The sequence below is a fragment of the Lonchura striata genome, chromosome 2 (assembly GCF_046129695.1).
Source record: "Lonchura striata isolate bLonStr1 chromosome 2, bLonStr1.mat, whole genome shotgun sequence".
Classification (NCBI taxonomy): domain Eukaryota; kingdom Metazoa; phylum Chordata; class Aves; order Passeriformes; family Estrildidae; genus Lonchura; species Lonchura striata.
Window position 1 is genome coordinate 56,329,580 of NC_134604.1, and position 15,466 is coordinate 56,345,045.

At 38.7% G+C, this 15,466-nt stretch overlaps 2 long non-coding RNA genes across 3 annotated transcripts in view; both read left to right on the forward strand.

Annotated features, from left to right (window-relative positions):
* LOC110470852 (uncharacterized) overlaps positions 1-15,466 on the forward strand; it is a 40,874-nt gene that overhangs the window by 6,603 nt on the left and 18,805 nt on the right. The gene's annotated exons all lie outside the window — the stretch shown is intronic.
* On the forward strand, positions 11,727-12,996 carry LOC144248890 (uncharacterized). The gene is made up of 2 exons (XR_013342066.1): positions 11,727-11,933; positions 12,363-12,996. It is a non-coding gene; the product is annotated as an uncharacterized LOC144248890 (long non-coding RNA).

Below are 15,466 nucleotides of genomic sequence, written 5' to 3' on the forward strand. Positions count from 1 at the left end.
ATTTCAAAAATTTCCTTTCTTTAGCCAGAACATTTTTTCAGGTCCAGGGTTTCTGGTAGAGATTATATGGTGAATTGGAATGTTTTCCTTACCTCTGCTAATTTCAATATTGTAAATTTTAGCTATATTCAAGTACTTTAAAAAAATTACACTCTTAAGACATCTAATATATTACTGTAGGTTGTTATAAATTCTGCCATGCGTCTCTACAATATTTTTTAAAGTCACTTAAGTAGCTAGTCACAATACAAGTTGTCTGTATCCTGATGTTTTCCACAAATGATGGCTCACAGTAATCCATTTATAAGTGTATCGAGCCTTCAGCCAGATGTTATGTTGCTAACAGTTCCACTGGCTCCTCCAAATGCTGTTATCATTTTCCTGACCTTTCTAGTACCACACCTTTGACCTCCCATTGATTTGGTGTATTCTAATGATTCTACTCTTGTGAGGCAGCAGTTACTCCTTTTCTCTGGATATTTTCAGGTAGTGTTTTTCCACATGACTGTGTGAACAGTATTTTCCTGTGGTGAAAAAAAATTTTCTCCTTTTATTCAAGGGCTTTTTGTGAGCGAAATTGACAAAATTAACATCTGAAGAGCTGGTATTTTTTTCAATGTCTCATTAATCTTGTGAGATAAATGCTTGGCAGATTCCAGAGACATAATATGTTAAAACAGAGACAGTTATAATATGACATTAATATAAAATGTAGTAAGAATTTAGTTTTTTTAAACATATATGCTAATGCCTGTATGAAAAAGGCAAGTACTATTAGGCTCAGAGAATCAGTGCTGAGAAACAGATTGGATAAGTAGTGGAACTGCCCGATTTTTTGCATATTTTAAGGAGCCCAATTCACTTTCCTAATTTCCCATGAAAAAGATGGCTTGATGCTTAACTAGATCTGTCACACAATCACAGAATTTCTGAGGTGGGAAGGGACCTGTGGAGATCAGATGGTCCATCCCCACGCTCAGTTTGGGTCAGCTGCAGAAGTTTTCCCAAGAAGTTTAAACTCACTTGCCATTCTTTGAGGCTAATTAGATCTTCCTATCTGCAATTCAGTACTTCAAAAGATTAGACTCCAGTGTTAGTAATAATTTGTACTTCGACACCTTTTCCTATTGTAGTTAGATATGAGTAGTTTTAATATTTCTTCTGTGTTTGTCATCTAGGAAACCTCAATGAGCACAGTAGCAATCAATTAAAAGTAAATAGGTATCTCTGACAGTTTAAAGGAGTCCCAAAGAGGATGACAAGAGATTGGTACAAGACAATAAATAATTTATAGCTGGAGAAAATTAATCAAGAACCCCCAATTCCCTCTGTCCCCACACGCAGGTGCTCAATTACAGTATCTCTAAGAAGAGGCAGGAGACCAATAACCAAACATCTGTGACATAAATGAATTTAACTATTAGGAAAGAAAGTCTTGAAGCATATAAACACACTAAAGTAACCAAACCAAATTACAATACAATGTACGTTTGCTTTGTATAATGCCTTTCATTATACTATTTCCCAGAACTCTTCACATAATTAAATAATATAAATGTTATGGAGTGTTAGTGAAATACAGCAGCAATAAAGAGATTTTCTAATCGAGGCAGAGAACACAATTATATGCTATTGCAAAAAGTAAAAAACCCAAAAAACTAGAAAAAGAGAAGACTTCAGACAAAGATGACCATGAGACTCCGTCTCAGAAATGGGTATATGGGGGACAGATGGGTTCCATTTGTCAGCAAACAACATCTTCAGTCATAAATTTGTCAAGCTGGTGATGACAACTTCAAACTAGAATTGCTGTGGGATGAGAATGTCAATCTATCCCACTCATACCAGTTTGATCCCAGGCCCAGCAAAGGATGCCCAGAGCCTGGAGAGGAATCACAGGTCTGCAGGAGAGCAAATGAGAGTAGCAAATAGTAATTCCAGCCACTCCAGCCAGTGAGTCATCTTCATCAGAATGCAATTTAAAAGCCTCCAAAAAAATGTGCATGGAGCATGGGGAATAAGCAAAAGGAGTGAAGAATATGCGCACACCTGCACGTGCTACAAAAGTAGCATGGCTTCTATAACTTGGAGTCTCTTTAGGAGAGAGGCAGGAGCAGAGAAGGCAGGAGCACAAGGGGAGCTGTCCCCTGTATCAACAACCAGCTGGAGTGCATGGAGCTCCACCTGAGGATGGATGAGGAGCTGACTGAGAGCTTATGGGTAGAGAATAAAGGGAAGGCAGGGACAGGTGACATTATAGTGAGGATTTGCTACAGGCTGTCCTATAAGGAAGACTGAGTAGATGAGACTTTTAATGGACAAATAGGACCAGCCTCATGTTCACGGTTCCTGGTTCTCATGGGGGCTTCAGCCACCCTGGTATCTGTTGAAGGAATAACATAGCCAGGTGTAAGAAACCCATGGGGTTAGTGGAATGCATTGATGATAACTTTCTTTGCCATGTGACAGAGAATACAGTGAGGAGAGGTGTTATGCTGGACCTTGTTCTTTCAAAAAAATAGGGGCTGATGGGAAATATGAATCTTGATGGCAGTCTGGGCTGCAATGATCATGAAGTAGTGTAGTTTAAGATCCTTTGGGCAGTGAAAAGAGTGTGCAGGAAGCTCACTGCCCTGGACTTCAAGAGAGCAGACTTTGGTCTCCAGTGATCTGCTTGATCTACCCTGGATAAAGCCTTAGAGGAAAGAGAAACCCAAGAAAGCTAGCTAATATACTCCTGTCACCTTCTCCAAGCTCATGAGAGATGCATCCTAAAAGTAAAGAATTGGGCTAACTACCAGGAGGCCTGCATAAGTGAATATGGACCTGTCAGAGCAGGTCCAGAGGAGGGCCACTAAGTTGATCACAGAGATGGAGCACCTCTCCTGTGCAGACACGTTCAAAGAGTTGGGGTTCAGGGACACCCTATAGCAGCCTTCCAGGTAACTAGGGGGATCCTACAAGAAATTGAGACTTTCTACAAAGGACTATAGCAAAAGGATGATGTGCAATGGCTTTAAACTGACAGATGGTAGGTTTACATGAGGTATTGGGAAGAAAATCTCTGCTATGAAGGTGGTGAAGCTGTTGTAGATGTCATGTCCCTGGAATTTTTCAAGGCCAGGCTGGATGGGCATCTAACAACCTGCTCTAGAGGAAGGTGTGCCTGTCCATAGTGGAGGGTTGGGACAAGATGATCTTTAAGGTCTCCTCCAAATCAAACTATTCCATGTGTCAGTAGGGGGAACAGAAAGAGGAGTAAATAGATATGTGACCTCCGTGAAGAATTTTGGAAATAGTTGCCTGACTTGTTGCTAGTTTTCTTAATTTTGATGCCTGCACAATGTAAATTAAATAAGTGAATGGAATTAACAAACCTACCCCAGTTTAAAGCACAGATGAGACTAATCAGTGCAGTTCAAAATGGTTTCTAAAATGATTGTTGATCCCTATGCATGTAGGAATAGTCCCTTCTATTCCATATTTACCTCTTCTGTTTTATAAAGCAGTAGTGCATTAATCCTTCTGGAACATTGCTTGTGAGTTTTGAGACTCCCAGGGCTCATTCAGTGGGTTGCTCATCTGATTGCTTCAACATTAAACACACAGTTTGGCTTGCTACTACTGCTGTAGAAGACCATTTCTGTTTAGTTCCTGACAAATGAGATAGGTAATAGTTTATGTAACATAGTTGGATTTACTCACCTATTTTGATTTTTCTCAATTGACTAAGGAATAAGCTAGTCAGAGCTATGTTTTTTGATGTATCTTGACTTTATATAGACATACATGTATGTAATTAAAGTCAAAGTTTATTTCCTAATTTCTATCAATGATGCTATTTATGATTCTATTTTGCCAAATAATACTTTGGCAGATTTTTCAGAATCATTCCTTAAGACTCAGTGATCTAAAATTTTTCTTTGCATGGGTATTTCTCTGTCCAAAATATTTTTTCCTACTCTTCTCTCTTTTTTTTATCTAGTAACTTCATGGAGGTGGGCAATTCCCTTGTCTGTTGAGATATAATTTTTTTCATTTCTTCCTAAGGATGCCAGAATGAATCATCCCTCTTGCTTCTCATTATAGCTTATAAAACTATCATTTTCTTTTTATGTAAAATGGGGCTTCAGCTGTCATCAAAATCTTGTTATTGTAGTGATGTAGTCAAAAGATTTATTTTGATATTATTCAGTTCCTGAATCTAACTAATAGATTCATTTGAATGAAAAAGGATTTTAACCAGTAGCTGAGGGTACAAGACCCAATTCCTTATGTTTGACAGAAATGATAGTCAAAATCATACAGAAAAGGGATAAACTACTATCAGAACAGATTATTTCTGAGGAGTGCAGTTGACCACCAAGGATGAGATTCAGCAGACACAGGTCTCCTATATTAATAGATTTCATGTCCACAGGCAAATTCTAGATGACTATTAACAATGTTTCATTAAATGCACTTTCACTATGTTTCTGATTATTTTGTAATGGTATTTTAAAATATATTTTATTTATAATAGGAAATCCAGAATGTAACTTAAAATCCTCCATATCTCCTTTAGTTTATCATGATAATTTATTTTTACCTGTTTTAGTAATGTCAATAATGTTTATTCTTCTGAATGATACATACATCTTACCATTCAGATGTGGACCTGCTTATGCTGTGTTTGTTTAATTTAATTTTTTTAGTCCTTTCTGTTGCTCTGTGTAAATTTGTTACATGTTGAATAGTATGTAATTTCATGATTTAGCCTTTTTTATCCAGTTACCAATAGATCAATTTTGCTGGTTTCACCTAAATATAAGAAAAATAATATTTTAATTTTATTTGGCTTTTTCAAGCAATGCTTCAATGCTATTTGTGTATGAACTTAAGAATCTATTGTGGCTTATATGTAGTTGGAGATTCTAAATGGTTGTTGAGCTACAGAGTTATTTTGCATTAAGAACCTTTCAAAATTTGTCCTCAAAATTTAGTTTCAAGGGGTACTAGTTACCAGAAAAAAGACTTAGGTAGTGTAAAAAAATGGTGTATAGTTTTAAGCGTAGGTCCAGGTACTTTTCCAAATGGCAAGGGGCCATATTTGAGTGATTTTGAAATGCACTAGAAAGTGATGTCATGGTCCTGAATTTGTCAGTTTTGAGTCTGTCTTATATATATATATATGTATATATATATATATATATATATATATATATATATATATATATATATTCCAAAAGGTCCTTGGGGTGATGCCATATGGAGTATGAAGCAGATAATTTGGACTATTTTGTAGAGATGGATAACAGATGCTGAATGTGGTTCTGATACATACAGAACTGATCAATAGGTATTTTAGGACTCATTTCAAGTCATATAGAGTGTAATGGATTTAAACTCTATGGAATGCTTGCCAAGGAACATACATTCTCTTCCTGGGAACCCTCTTTCTGCTGAACACTGCAAATGTACACTACAACCAGTATTATTATGTAAAAAAATTGTTGCTTAGTGTTCACTATATGTAAAAATGTTGAAAATTCAATCTTCTAGTCCAGCCTAAAATTCCTTGTTGTTATCATTTCTTCTTTTTGTACATACTCAGGACTGTTCAGGCTAAGATCATTGACCTACACCTTCTTGGGATCTAGGACATAGGAACTGAACAATGTTTAATTAGGCATGTAATAAAATGCTGATGATTATTCTTTCTTTTTAAAATCTGACTGGAATATTTTTTTTCCTTCCCTCCTCACTTTTCCCTCCTCTGGTAGGAAGGGAAATCACTTACAGAAACAGAAGATCTTAGTCCTTCTGACTTGTTTAGTACAAAGGATATGAATCCTATCACTGTCGTTTGCCAGGAGGGCCACTTAAAACCTCAATTTATAGAGTGTGCAACAAAGAGTGAGTCAGGTGGAGTTGTGTGGAGACAGATCCATGCTCCTTTTGATACTGTACCACTGTAACACTGCAGAACTGTAGATGTTGTGCAGGATCAGGAAGATCATTCTAGGGAAGAGTAACTCCATACTACAGTTATTGAAGTCTTCTCCTACTAGGGGATCATAATATATTCTCTTCTGATAGTTTTTGTGTATGTGTGGAGGTGGTTTAACCCCAGCCAACAGCCAAGTCCTCTTGCTCACTCCCCCACCAATGGGATGGGGGAGGAAATTGGAAAAATAAAAGATAGAAAACTTGTAGGCTGAGATAAAGACAGTTTTATAGGGAAAGCAAGAGCAGCACACACAAGCTAAGTGAAACAAGGAAATATCACCTCTTCCCATGGGCAGGGAGATGTTCAGTCATCTCCAGGAGAACAGGGACCCATCACACATAACTGTGACTTGGGAAGACAAACACCATCACTCCAAATGTCCTCTATTTCCTCCTTTTGCTTGCCTCAGCTTTATGTACTGAGCATGTCCTATGGTCTGGAATATCCCTCAGGTCAGCTGGGGTCAGCTGTTACCTCCTAGCCTCCCTTGCCAGTGTGGCAGAAAAGGTCTTGGCTCTGTGTAAGCCCTGCTCAGAGACTCTCTCCTGGTCAAAAGCTGCACAGTGGAATAGTCATTGGGAAAACATACAAAAAATTCTGAATGAAGGAAAAATAATTCCTTAGGGTAGAAAGGTATAACCTTTTGTTTTTTTCACAACAAGCACTGTTCCTTCTTCCAAAGTATAAATATACCTTAAGCCCTATCCAAGATATCTCATTCTTTGAAAAAAAGCAATTGCAGTCTAGATCCAGGAATTAATTCAGACATGAATCCAAATTGAAGAAGGGTGCCTAGGTTTATGAGTCTCAAGTCCAGACACAGCATTTAATTCCAGGCAAGTTTAGTGATCAGCACTTCCTCCGGTCTTATTTTTGGCTTCTTGTTCATCATAGGAGTTTATTTTCATTATCCTTCTGAGATGATTTTCATTCCTCCTATATAGGTTATATTTGTTTACCTAGTTCTAAGATTAAAATTTCATTCTGGGAACCAGGCCTAAATTTACCTGTTATAAGGTATCTAGGTTAGTTAGGCATTGTTATTGCATCTGGTCCTCAATGGCTTATGACACACAAGAAGCAGTATGGAAAGGATTGTCCTCACAATGTTTTGTGGAGGTGGACAATGCCCTCTTGTTTTGCAAGGGTGATTCATAATATCTAGCTCATGTTTTTGAAGTTATTGAACTGCATTTTGACTCATCTCCTTGATGGAATATGTGTTTTTGATCTGATTAGGACACAGGTTCTATTCTGAGAGATATTCTGCCACCTCTTCAACATTTCTCATCAGCTAATAAATTTCATTTCTTGATTAAATTGCATGATTCAAGAAGACATATAAATATTTATGATCTCCCCATCAAATTTCTAGAATTAGTACCAGTTATAGTTTGTTCTATTTACTTTGTATCTTTGAGTTGTCCCATATTATTGACTTACTCTACATCCTTGTGAGAAAGTACAATTTTCTATCTTTGGTGGATAATTTATGTACTTTTTATAAGTTTTTTAAGACTACAATCAAATTGCATAATTATGCCAAAGTTTCTTTTGCTTTAAGTATCTGGACAAAGAGCTTACAAAAGTGCTAGTGCCATGCCAGGCAGCCAAGGCCATGGAGTGCAACTGGTCTATTCTTTCTTAAGAGGATACTAAACATAGCATACTCTATCCTTATATCCTTCAATGTTTGAAGTTGGGTTTTGTCAGAAATAGAACAAGCTAAAACCACTAAAAAGAAATCACACTAGATAAAAGGGTCTTGCTTTTCAGCCAGCAAAATATAAATTGAGCAGTTTCTGTTCAGTATGGATCCTACTCATTTACCTTCACTGTAAGTTCATTCCTTGTTTTCTTCTAAGTCTCTTGGATCTATTTATATTTAGAATCACCAATTTTCTGCTTTTCTCTCTGTTTCACTGTTGTATTGGAATTGCATGGCCAGGTTCTGATTGTGGGGGAGCTATGGGTGTGTCCTCTGTGAGAAGCTACCAGAACCTTCTCCCATGTCCACGAGAGCCAATGACAACCATTTCTAGGACGGACCCATCAAAGTCAAATCAATCAGGAATGATGGTAATGTCTCTATGAAAACATATTTAAGAAGTGACATAAAGTTATTGTGCAGATGTAATTGGGCCAGAGAAGAGTAGCATGAGTACATGTGAGAGGAACAACTCTTCAGACACCCAGGTCAGTGGAGAGGGAGGTAGAGGAGGTGCTCCATGTACTGGAGCTGAGATTCACCTGCAGGCCATGGTGAAGATGATGGTTAGTCAGGTTGTACCCCTGGAGCTCATGGAGGTCAACAGAGCAGCAGAGACTTATCTACAGTGCTGCAAGGCATGAAGGAAAACTTCCTCCCCTAGTCTCCAGTTACCTGAATTTTCAAAATGAGTATCTATTTGGATATCTTCTTTCCTACAAAAGAAAATGAAAACTGAATGTCTAAAACAGCTTTACTCCAATCTTCTCAGAAATGGTATTTCTTTAAAATGCATAATCTAAAGGACAATGTCATGTAGCAGAAACTGTAACTTTCAAAAGTCTTAGCCATGTTGACCAAACCATGGAGTAAGGGGCAAATTTAAAAAATTAATTTCTTTTGTCTATACTAGTTGCTGAAGCAATTTTCTGTTTTTTTCCCCCCTGAGCTTATATTTTCAAATATACCAGCCCTAGCATAACACTAAGAGAGTGTTGTGGATATAGTCTAGCCACCCAGCCATGACACAATGTTGATATTAAGCCAGTAGACATTATCACCTTATATTGAAGAAAAATGGCTGCATTATAGATTTTCAGTGAAAATGACTGAGTAGTGTGTTCTACTCTGTGATTTATCTAGGGAAACCAGGGTATCTGCTAATCTGAGCATTGTAGCACAGTTTCTGATCTATATGTATTTACAGACTTTCAGCATCAACAAGAAAAGCTGAATAGCATTTATAGACTTCTCATCCTGTTACTTCTCCCAGGGTTAATTTCTTCTTATCACCAACTTCTATGTGTCCTAGCTCTCTATAATGCAGATAAATAAATTATCATTATCTATGGCAGATTGTAGCTGTTCAAGGAGATACATTTTCTGCCATCAAGACAGCATCACCCTTAGATGCAACATACACACAGTAATCTTGCTGCATAAAACTACAGCTGGAAACTCTTTACAGAAACTATGGACCTAGATTAACTTTTCCTCCCTCTAAATCAGACACACCTCACCAGAGAGGTTATTATCTTTGAGAGATTTCTCCAAAAACAAGTTTTATATACCTCACCTTGCTGATTCACTCCATCTTTGCCATAAATATGGTGGATCAGTGATGTTTTGTCCAGATTTTTTTGACTTCTAATGCTATGATTGAAGCTCTCAAAGTTTGTTTTGAGGAAGGGAAAAGCAAAGGACAATTTTATAGAGTTTTGGGTAAGGCTAGAATCCAAAATATTGCAGTTAAAACATATGGATAGGCAAGATGTCAAAATGTGCTCCTTAGCATCCTACATTTATGCAGATAAAAAGAAGAAGCTCTTGACATGAATTACAAAGTAGAGATTTCAGAATCTGAATACACTTCCAGCTTTGCAGATGGACTCCAAACTATGATGGGACTAGCTCAAATCCCTAGAATATCTTGTATGAACTTTGTAAGGGGAACTATGACCATATCTGGATTTTAGTTTAGCAGGTGGAGCACATCTGCATTTTGAAATCACATTACCATGAGTGTACAGGGTGTGTGTGAGAGTGGAATGCTTGATGAGGGTTGCCCTCACCCTGAAACAAAATGCATTTTATAAACCTGCATTCTCAAAGAAAAACTTGACAGGTGGCACCCTAATAGGAGTTTGAACCTGCACAAATTTGCCACCTCTAACTTTCACACTGTTTTCAAAAACAAACTGACAGACACGGCTGACTTTTCTTGACATAGTTTTAAAGCAGGGCATTGTTTCAGTGTGGATTAGCATACACATGCAATGTCAAGACACACTTGATTTAAGTATTTTTTGTTCCTAGATTTTTGGGTTTTGTTTTTGTGATATTTTTTCTCCTTTTATTTTGTTACTGATGGAGCAGAACCTGCTCCTGCTCATCATTCTTTTTTAATCTAACCCAGCAATGAAACACACAACTGGGGCAAGCTTGGCAGTTGAAGGATCCAGATGCTAAATTCCAGGATTAATTTCTCTAGCAGAGGCAACTGGGAGTCAGATTGTCTCTCTGGCTTTCCTAGCAGCTTGGTTTAACCCCCAGCAATCCAACAGGCTCATTTATGTGTTATACTGGGAATTCAGTTATCCTGGAAGGTAAAGAACTGCCAGATTGGCTTTGTCAAATAAAGAATTTTGTATTTAAATATCAGTGCCTTAATTTTCCCAGTGATGGGAACACAGTCTTTGAAGACTTATGTATGTGCTAATGATGCCTTCATTTGGCATCTTCCTCAAAATGTGACGAAAGAAGGAAGTTGACATTAACAAGTGAAAACAATGAAGGAGGGGGTAAAAATAAGCAGTGGTACAATGACATTAAAACAGGGAAGGTAATTGTGATACAGAAAGAGAGAAAATCAAAGCAGCTTAATTCATGTAGAAATGTAAAATCAGTTACAATGCCATCAGATTATTATCATTTTACCTGATTTTTTTTCATTGGTTGCCTTTTTTTGTTGTTTTTTTGCTTAGTTACTCAGTTAGTTTGTTTTGTTTTAAAGTGACCTTCTTTTATTCTTGATGTCAGGGAAATGAATTGTGACAGAACTGTAGAACAAAAAAAAATCTTGCATTTTTCCAGTAAATGTTTTACCCTTGTTGTAGTACTTAATGAAAAATAAACCCTAAATATTAAACTTAATTCAACCTCTAAATTGTGTGTACTGTGGTTGCAGGGATTATGAGCCACCAGAAGACGTAAAGCAATATAAACACAATTTGGATTTCCAGTAATGAGTTATGCATAGTGTGTGTTTTTTAAATAAGTTAATTCTGTATTTATCAAGCAATACATGTTGAAGGTGCACTACATACTAAATGACAAGCATGTCATTTCACAAAGATATTACTCAGGAAAAATTTAAGATGAAAGAGAATTAAAGTATAGCTACTAGAGGAAAATACTTAACAATTCAGTGAATGCTCAGTCCCACATTTGAAAATGTATCTTTTTGTATGACCATATGTAAATTAATAGCATACACTTTTGTAATATCACACCAACTATTAGTTTTTAAAAAAAGCCTCAAACACAGTATGCATCTCAAGACCAGATAGCTTTATGTTTAAATAATTTTTCTTCTTCCTGCTATCGGGTCTTTCAAATCTACTTTACAATAGATATGGATGACTTTAAAAGAGGAAATTTGGCAAAATCCATAGAAGAGTGGGAAAAACTGGAAGTGAAAAACGAAAATTGAAATCCACAATGAAGATTTTCAGCGTGCAGCCAGAAGGTGATCTTAAAGGTTGCATTTATTTTAAAGATTTATTCTTATACTGTTAGATTTATTCCTGCATCTAATAGCATTCTTGACCAAAAAAGCACCAGAAGTGCTCTGTGGGAGAGGACCAGGAATGCTGCTCTTCATAGTAAGGAAAAGGCTACCTTTTGGGATTTCTCCTTTGCTTTTCTGTATGAACACATTTTACCCAGAATAATGAAATAAATCTATTATCTCAAAGACAATAATGAGTTTATGCTCATTGTTTCCATGTTTGTGCTTGTCGTGGTTTGACACGGAAAGATAATTTTTTCCGGAAGGAAGAGGTCAATTTAGATATTGACCAATTGAAAGTAGACACGCCTCTGAGAACACAGAGGGGTTGAAAGCAGAATTCCCAGGGGAACTCGCTCTCTTTGGTTCCGGTCAGCGTGCAGTGCAAACCTCCCCTGCCCAGCCATGAGCTGGGTGGGGGAGGGGAAGCCCATGGCCTGAGAAAGGTAGGCCGAAAGCCCCAAGGGTGGTGAAAGGACTGGAACCAGGCTGGCCCCTGCAGATGGAAGGGTGGAAGAAATCTGGGATGTCTCCATTTCCCCCCCCCCAGAGTTCCTCTCCCGAGAGGGAGAGAGAAAGCCGTGAGGAAGGAGGAGCGGGGGGAGCTGCTGCAAGGTGCCCAGTTGTGTGGGAGTTGCTGGATGTCCGGGCATCGAGCCATCCTGGGAGTTCGGACTTTTAACCCTTCCTTGAGAAATGAAAGCTTTGTGAATTTTCCTTTCCCCTCCTCGGTTTGAAAGAGAAGAAGAGGGACACCTTGGACCCTGGGATGGGATGTTGGAAGGAGGAATTCTGGATGGGAGGGGGACAAGGAGTGGCTTTTGGCTGGACTTTTCTATGTTAGCCACAACCTGAACCAAATCTTCTCCTTCAAGAGGGACTGTGTTTTGGGAGGATGCCAGTGAGTCAAGAGACCTGCTTCAGCTGAGAAAAAGACAAAAGTGGAGTGAACAGAGAAAAGGTTAGGGGGTTTGTGGTGGCACCCCCTTGCCCTGGAAAGGAAAGAGAAGAGAAGAAGATCTCTGTTCTTGAGCCCTCGGCCCCAGGGGAAAATGGGAGGGACTCTGGTCCCAAAAAATGAAAAACTGAACTGTTGTTTTCTCCCCTCTTGGCAGGGCATCCTTGAAAGGAAAAATCCTAAAGGCAGTGACCATCCATGCATTGGTGGTGAGAGCACTGTGCATGGAAAGGAGAAGGGTCACCATGGCAAACTTTTTCTCCAGGCGGTGCCATGTGTGACATGGAAACACAGGATGTGGAGCTGTGTTTCTTGGGGGGTCTGTGGCACAGGAGAGACTCTGTTCCCTCGATGGACTGAGTATCGATTGTTTGGAGGGTGGAAACCTGATTGGGGTCCAGATTGTGTCTCACTGTGGTTTGTTGGAGTTGGGTGGTGGGGGGAGGAATGTTTTGCAAGGTTTTCATTTGATCTTTGTGTGGTTTTTTTTTCCTTCTTTAGTTTTCTCTTTTCTTTTGTAGTGGTAGTTTAATAAAGTTTTTTTCCTGTTATTAAGCTTGGGCCTGCTTTGCTCTATTCTAGATTCCACTTCACAGCATTCAAGGTAGGGATCACATTTTCATGGGGGCACTGGCATTGTGCCAGTGTCAAACCATGACAGTGCTGTGTGCATACTTCAACTGACACACAATCAAGGTCAGATGGATTTTATTTAACAGATGGACTAAGTGTATGCAGTATAAGTAGTGTGTCTGCCTATGTGTTGATCTGAAAATAATCTGAGAATTTTTGGCTGCAATCAAGCTCTAATATGATGCCAATATTCATGACCTATGGTTCATAGGTGAGAGCATAGGTCTTAGAGTTGTTTGTGAGCAATAAATTACAAGCTCCTGATTAGAGAATTTTGGAGTATGGCTTTGGTCAAGGCCTTGTCAAGTGAGAAGTGATGGATCAGCAGAGGGATTAAAGTGTGGTCTAAAGAAATGCATTGAGATATCTCTGGGGATAATCAGACCTTTACTCCAATAAAAGAAAAGTGAGAAGTATTATATATGTGAAAAAAAAATGCATAATCTCTATAACCTGTGTTCATGTCATCTTATAAAATTAGTTTTCTTGCCTGAAGGATGCTACTTTACAGCAAGTAGGCAGCAAAGTGCTATTAAGTCACCTGGCAGAATTTCTTATGCCTCCCCTACCAGCACTATTTATTATGGGTGAGATCCTGACACCATTGAAAACAAAGATAAAATTCCCACTGAGTGTCTTGGAATCATGATCACAGGAGGTTACTTTATAAATATTTTTTTTTTGTTTTGCAGTAGTTGATGTGTGTCTTTTCAGATTGGGATGATTCAGAGGGGCAGGATGATCTCACTCGTCCTGCTGGCAATGATCTTCCTAATGCAGCCCAGGCTGCCTTTGGCCTTCTTGGCCAGAGAGCACTGCTGGCTCACAGACTGCTTGTTGTCCACTAGGACCCGCAGGTCCTTCTCCACAGAGCTGCTTTCCAGCAGGTCAGCCCCCGGGCTGTGCTGGTGGGATATTCTTACCCAGGGGCAGGACTCTGCATATGACTCTTGAATTTTGGATGGTTCTTCTCTGCCTGCCTCTCCAACAAGTTGAGGTCATTCTGAAGGGTTGCACAACCCTTTGGGATATTAACTGCTCTTCCCAACTTTGTGTTATTATTGGAATTGCTGAAAAGGCATCTGCCCCTTCATCCAAGTAATTGATGGATATGTTGGAAAAATTCTGGGCCCAGTATTGAATTTTGGGGATACCACTAGAGACAGTCATCCAACATCCATCCCTGTGCCACTGATTGCAGCCCTCTGGGATCTGCTGTTCAGCCTGTTCTCAATCCACTCACTGTCCTTCCTCAGTTTGTCTATGAGGATGCTGTGAGAGACAGTGTTGAAAGCCCTGCTGAAGTTGAGGTAGACAATACCCACTGCTCTCTCCCCTCGTCCATCCAGGTAGCTGTTTCATCATACAAGGTTATTTGGTTATCTAAGCAGGATTTGCTTTTTGTCAATCTATGCTGACTGTCCTGACCACCTTCTTGTCATCCATGGGAATAGAGATGGCCTCCAGAATGAGGTGCTACATCACTTTTCTGGGCATTGAGGTGAGGCTGACTGGCTAGTAGTTCCCTGGGTCCTCCTTCTTGCCCTTTCAGAAAGACTGGGGTGATATTTGCTTTCTTCCAGCCCTCAAGCACCTGAACTGATCACCATGACCTTTCAGAGATGATTGTGAGTGGCCTTACTATGGTGTCTGCCAGCTCTCTCAGCACTCATGGATGCATTTTCTCAAGGCCCATGGACATGAGGATGTCAAGATTGCCTAGGTGTTCTCTGACCCAGACCATTGCTTAGTTGTGAATAAACTGTACTTTTAGTAACTCACACCCAGTCTTAGCTACAGGAAAAACAGAGATAAAGTTTTGGCAGGAAAGAAGTACCATGGTTTGCAATTTTTAGGATATTTTTGGCCTTTCTTTTAAAACTGCTGCAACTCACATTGATCTTCACTTTAGAGCATTCTGTCAATAGTCTCAGAGAACTTGCAGAGAAAATAACATCTTGGAAAAAATACTATTCTTAAGGAGTTTACTTCTGCCAAATCAAACAAGAAAAATCCTTGCCATTCTTACAGTACCAGCTTTGGAGCTTGTAACAGGAAGAATGAAAGTACAGTGAATAGTTCATAATGTCAGAATAGTGCTTTATTCCAGGAATTTATTTCATTTGATTCACCAAAATAACTATTTAACAGAAAAATTCATAAAATAAAGGCATAGGTAAAGATAACACAAGAGAATTATTTAATTTACTCTGATAATTTTAGTATAAGAATTTGAAGGTGTGTTCATTTATCATGTCGTTAGGGCATATATTATCATTCTGCAATTTAGAGTTAGAAATAGCATGTTGTCTCTAACCAGTGCTGATATTATGCTTATATTCATTTATATGAGTACTGCTGATATCCTTGTTTGTCAAATTACTGCTG